At 34.4% G+C, this 6,228-nt stretch overlaps 1 pseudogene across 1 annotated transcript; it reads left to right on the plus strand.

Moving 5' to 3' along the window:
• The first annotated feature begins 2,816 nt into the window (after window positions 1–2,816).
• Window positions 2,817–5,816, plus strand: LOC18425547 (putative mannitol dehydrogenase; annotated as a pseudogene). The gene is made up of 5 exons (XR_016043628.1): window positions 2,817–2,950; window positions 3,924–3,992; window positions 4,311–4,824; window positions 5,028–5,168; window positions 5,483–5,816. The product of XR_016043628.1 is annotated as a putative mannitol dehydrogenase (transcript).
• The last annotated feature ends 412 nt before the right edge of the window (window positions 5,817–6,228 follow it).

Below are 6,228 nucleotides of genomic sequence, written 5' to 3' on the forward strand. Positions count from 1 at the left end.
GCTCAAGCCCTTCCCGCGCACGTATGGCAGTGGGGCCAGAGCAATAAGTTTATAAAAATAAAAAATTCAAAAAATAGGAAGTTGGAGTTTTTGACTTGTCTTTTTTTAGAGGACTAATCGGTTCGGTTCTATCAAATAACCGGTTCCCAACTGGTTGGTTTTGGCATAGAACCAGTTGGTTTTGGCATAAAATTGGTTTGGTTTTTTAAGAATTGGTAAATTTGTTTGGTTTTTTGAGAATTGGTTGTGTGATGGGGAATTGATTGGTTTCCGTTATCGCCCCAAACATTTTTCATTCCAAATTGGTTGGTTTCAATGTAGATCTACTTTTTTAAAACTTTGGTTGAAACTATATGTGGAAGTTGGACTCGTTATTTTGAACTTTGGTTGAAACTATATGTGGAAGTTGGACTCGTTATTTTGAACTTTGGTTGAAACTATATGTGGAAGTTGGACTCGTTATTTTGGAATTAGTTGGTTTCAATCTGGACCTACTTTTTAAAATTTTGGTTGAAACCAATAGTTTAAAAAACGGATCGGTGACCCGAATCGGGCTTCTAAAAAATCGATCCGGATCGACGAATCGGCGATCCTGATCGAAAATCGAGTGAATCGATCAGAATAAAGCTTAAAAAAAATCCGAAAAAATTATTAAAATTCATTATAAATATTGTTTTTTAGGAATTCAATAAGAAATGAGGGTACTCCATTAAGAATTTTCATGTTTTTGAATGAATATGCGAATATTGATATGCTCTTTCCCTGCATGAACCGCCATTCAGCATTTAATTTACATCACACAAAAGGATAAACATATAATTATCATGGAATAAGTATATCAACATACATGGACTACAATAAAGCATAAAATTAGTAACATATGATCTAAAAATAAAATGATAGATGACGTTATTGTTCTTCTTGGTCATGCTGGTGCCATTGATTGAATTCGTTTAACAATTCATTGATTCGATCTAAAAACGAATCATCGATATTAGCAGGCGTCTGACTATTCCCAAATCCTTAAGTGTTAGTGTTTTATTGTGTTCCCAATCTAAAATCTCCGAAGATTGTCCATCCTTCATGCTCACCTGCACTGTCGTGCTCATCCCTACACTGTTGCTGTTGGGACTCGATATGTGAATAATATGGCTGGGATAGGGTGGCCTCAGAATCATCATCTCTCTCATTTTCTCTTTGAATAATATGGATTAAAAAAAAAAAAAACAAATTTTCAAAAAAATCGATCATAGATTAAAAAAAAAAAATCACAAATTTTCAAAAAATTCTATCATGGATTACAAAAAAAAAATCGATCATGGATTAAAAAAAAAAAATCACAAATTTTCAAAAAATTCTATCATGGATTACAAAAAAAAATTCGATCATGAATTAAAAAAAAAAAATCACAAATTTTCAAAAAATTCAATCATGGATTACAAAAAATTCGATCATGGATTACATAAAATTCGATCATGGATTACATAAAATTCGATCATGGATTACAAAAAAAAGCAAAAAATTCAATCGTGGATTACAAAAAAAGAAAAAAACAATTCGATCATGGATTACAAAAAATTCAATCATGGATTACAAAAAATTCTATCATGGGTTACAAAAAAAGTAAAAAACAAAAAATTCGATCATGGATTACAAAAAAAAAAAACAAACATTTCGATCATGGATTACAAAAAAAAAAAACAAACATTTCGATCATGGATTACAAAAAATTCTATCATGGGTTACAAAAAAAAAACAAAAAACAAAAAATTCGATCATGGATTACAAGAAAAAAAAAAAAACATTTCGATCATGGATTACAAAAAATTCGATCATGGATTACAAAAAATTCTATCATGGGTTACAAAAAAAAAAAAAAACAAAAAATTCGATCATGGATTACAAAAAAAAAAAAAACAATTCGATCATGGATTACAAAAAAATCGATCAAGTATTACAAAAAAAATCTATCATGGATTACAAAAAAAAAAAAAAAAAATTCTGTACGGGACTTGCCGATTCACTGTACGGACTCGCCGATTCCGTAAAGTGAATCGGCGAGTCACTGTACAGAATCGTCCGGTTCTCTCTAGAACCGGACGATTCCCGTTTTTTTCGCCGATTCGATCCGTCCATGGCGATTCTCGAGTCAAACCGGACGAGTCCGGTTCGACTCGACGTTTTTTTAAACACTGGTTGAAACCATATATGGAAATTAGACACAAGATTTTGGGGATGTGTAGTTTGTTGGATTTGGTGCTATCCAAAATCACCCACATATGGACATATGGAAATCCCATATGGAATTGATTGAGATATTCCCATATGATGTGGAATTGAGATATTCCCATTTTATGTGGGATTGAGATATTCGTATATTATGTGGTATATAGTTATTCGATGTATATGTGTGATCCTTCTAAAAAAAATTTAAAATCAATGGTCTATATGTTTTATTAATGAAATTGTCATTTTTAATTTTAAAATGTGTCTATTTTACGTATTCATGGTCTCGATAATAGAGATTACATAGTTCTTAAAATTTAGGTCCAAAATCCTTCTCAAAACTAGATTTTTGAGAGGAGACTCATTTATACATAGGGTGTCCTAGGACTCAATCCTGTGATTTTCAAAATGTATACCTCATCGATTACATCATGCAATGACGACTCCTCATTCTATTCCAAGAACGGGAGCCGTTATGAGGCACTGCTACTTAGTTTTAGCACACACTGAAGAGGAGCAATAAGGCCGTGCTACTTTACTTCAAAGTTCAAACTAAAGGAGAGGTTTAACAGTGAAGCTCTAAAACCCTTAAGCTTCATTCTTATTTTTGAATCTTGTTAATCATGTCGACAACTGCCCCTGAACATGAGCATCCTCAACAAGCTTTTGGGTGGGCTGCAAGGGACACCTCAGGAATTCTATTCCCCTTCAAATTTTCTCGAAGGTATTCGACCAATGCCTTTTCTTTCTCGACGTTTGTATCATACAGTGAGGTGCAAATGAGTTGATTTACTTAAAAGAATAAAAAGAATTTGGGTTTAATTTGCCTCTTTGTATGGTAGTTACAATGGCATTTTTGAAAGGTTTTATTCTTATGAAGTGTAAGATCCCAGGTAAGGTTTTCAACTCTCTGGCTTTGGCCGGATAGTTCGAGGCTTGTAAGATATTTTGGACATGTCGTTGATGTGTTTGTAAGTTTCAAAAAATCAGATACATTTTCATAAGAATGCCTTCTTATATGTAATCTAGGATTCACTATTCTTATTTTTTGAGAGAAGAATCCCCTCCATCAGTCGAAATGCCCACTCTTCTCTTCTCTGGCAATAAGGATTCAGTACCCAAAGCGAATTTGATAAGAGTTATCATAGTTTATAATGGTTAGATATAAATTCATGAGTGGTATAAACTGTAGGTGCAGAGGTAAGGTGCAACTTCAAATTTTATCTTGGTATATAATTTTGATGTAAAATGTTCTTCGGATTATCTCAAAATCTATTTTTATATCTAATTATAAAATTTTAAATTTCAAAAATGGTTAAAATCAAGTAGATCTATAAACATATGAAAATCTTGAAAATGGACAGCATAGATAATATGTTGTAAAGTATACTATTTCTGAGACTTAAAATCTTTTTACTTTTCATATTATACATCATGATGTCGAGATGATCAATCAAAGGGTTTTTCTTAAATTCTTTTTATTTTTCATAGTCATACATCTCGATGTCGAGATGATCAATCAAAGGGTTTTTCAACATTAAAACTACCTTTTCCGATGGATTTTTGAGGGGCATCCATAGTTCTACATTATAAGGTTTTATCCTTATATAATCTTTTTCCTTTGTTGAATAGTTTGAGATGAATGTTTGCAGGGCAAACGACCCAGAGTATGTAACAATAAAAATTCTGAATTGCAGGATATGCCACTCGGATCTTCACTTTATTCGTAATGAATGGGGAAATTCTGTTTATCCTCTTGTTCCTGGGTAAATCTTCTCTCTCTCTCTCTCTCAAACAAGTTCATCGGGGTTTAGATGATTCAAACACATCTTTCCCCTGCTATGGCATAAGGAAACGAAACTGCTTAAATATCTTGAAATATGAATGTCACATAACCTTTATGCCAATTAATTACTTTTTAAATTTCCAAGCCAAAAGCAATTCCCATGAGCCTACATTTAGAGAAATAACATCGTGATCTCTTTCATAAGCAATAATTATATGGATTTAGGATATTCTTCTCCATGTTTTATGTAATATTAAGTGGAGTATTTTATTCACATATTGAAGACAATATTTGACAGGCATGAGATAGTAGGGGTAGTAACAGAGACTGGAAGCGATGCGAAAGAGTTCAAGGTTGAGGATAAGGTCGGGGTCGGTTGCTTAGTGGGAGCGTGCCAGACATGTGAGTATTGCAAGCAGAGCCTCGAGAACTTGTGTTCAAAAATGATAATGACCTTCAACTCGACCGACACTGATGGCACAATGACTTATGGAGGATACTCTGACAAGATTGTAGTTCACAAACGCTTTGTCTTTCGTATCCCAGAGAACCTCCCTCTCGATGCTAGTGCCCCATTGTTATGTGCAGGGACCACCGTGTATAGCCCCATGAAATACTATGGCCTTACAGAGCCTGGTAGACATCTTGGGGTGGTTGGACTTGGTGGGCTTGGCCATGTTGCGGTTAAGTTTGCTAAGGCTTTTGGGCTCAAGGTTGCTGTTATCAGCACATCACCTAGCAAGGAAAGGGAGGCCATTGAACGGCTCAAGGCCGATAAGTTTCTTGTTAGCCGTGATTCAGAACAAATGCAGGTTAGAAATCAATTTTTTTATGCAGATCTATAGTATCTCGCTGATCATTGATATTTTGGTTACTTACGAATAACAGTCCAACATTCCAATTGGATTCTAATTTTTATATGTTTTAATGATGATTTTTGTCAAGTACCTAAACCATCTTGCTTCTCTAGTGTTTTCTTATTTTTACTTTTCCTTCCGGTTTCGAATTTTTCCAGGTTGCAATGGGGACAATGGATTATATTCTCGATACGGTGTCAGCTTATCATGAATTGCTGCCATTGATAAATTTACTAAAGCCCAATGGAAAGTTAAGCCAGAGAAGCCGTTGCAACTTCCTGTTATGCCATTACTATTTGGTAAGCAAATAGTTAGTTTAGAGTTAAATATTGTGCACCTATTCAATTTGGTAGAACAAAGGCTCACACTAAGTTAACCAGAAAATAAGAAACAATGCTCATGACTGAAGTGCTACAGTATTCTGTTTATGAAACACTTCATTTGTGTACATGTGTGTGTCTTTATAAATTGCTAAATGCTCTAGATTTTATCAAAATTTTAAATGGTCTCTAGCCTTCAATTTGCCTCTGAGTTTCTGTCTTGCTTTTTTTCTGGATATTTTTTTACTAGAACTACAACGATATCGTCTGACAAAGTCAGCTTGAATTCACAGGTAGGAAGTTAATTGGGGGAGGAAGTATTGGTGGGATGAAAGAGACACAAGATGATCGATTTTTGTGGCAAACACAACATCACTGCTGAAGTTGAGGTTATAAAGATGGATTATGTGAACACTGCCATGGAGAGGCTGGCCAAAGCTGATGTGAGATACCGCTTTGTTATTGATGTTGCAAACTCCTTTTTTCCTTAACTGCTTCAACTTAGTGGAATGAGGCCTTCATCATGAGTAGAAGTTTGCAATTTACTGTCATTTTTTCCCATGTACAAACGGAGATGTCACATTGTAAGGTATTTTGATGCGGTAATAAAATGATGTTGCACTATATAAAAAATTTCTGCATAATTTAGCTCTCTTTTTTAGCTGCTTACTTTTCACAACGACCTTTGTAATCTTGAATTAGCTATCTTTGAAAAGCATATATTCGGATTGAAACATGGAGGGTCCTGAGCCCACCCCAGTCCATGTTCTTTATCAGAGACGTCTGCGTCTGTTAAAAATAATAAAATAATTAGGGTAAATTTTGTAGGGCCCTTTTTTCAATTCTTTATTATGTGACCATGAAGCTTAACCCCCAAAATAATAAAATAATTTGGGTAAATTTTGTAGGCCCGCTTTTCCAATTCTTTATTATGTGACCATGAACCTTAACCCCCTGAAAGCATGAAGCATCCAGAAAGCATGAAGCATCCATAACCCTGTCGCGGCTACCGGGTCCAACCATCCCCTCCAAATCCTTC

This window comes from Amborella trichopoda, chromosome 11 (genome assembly GCF_054954075.1).
Source record: "Amborella trichopoda isolate Santa Cruz 75 chromosome 11, AtrichopodaSantaCruz75HAP2 v2.0, whole genome shotgun sequence".
Classification (NCBI taxonomy): domain Eukaryota; kingdom Viridiplantae; phylum Streptophyta; class Magnoliopsida; order Amborellales; family Amborellaceae; genus Amborella; species Amborella trichopoda.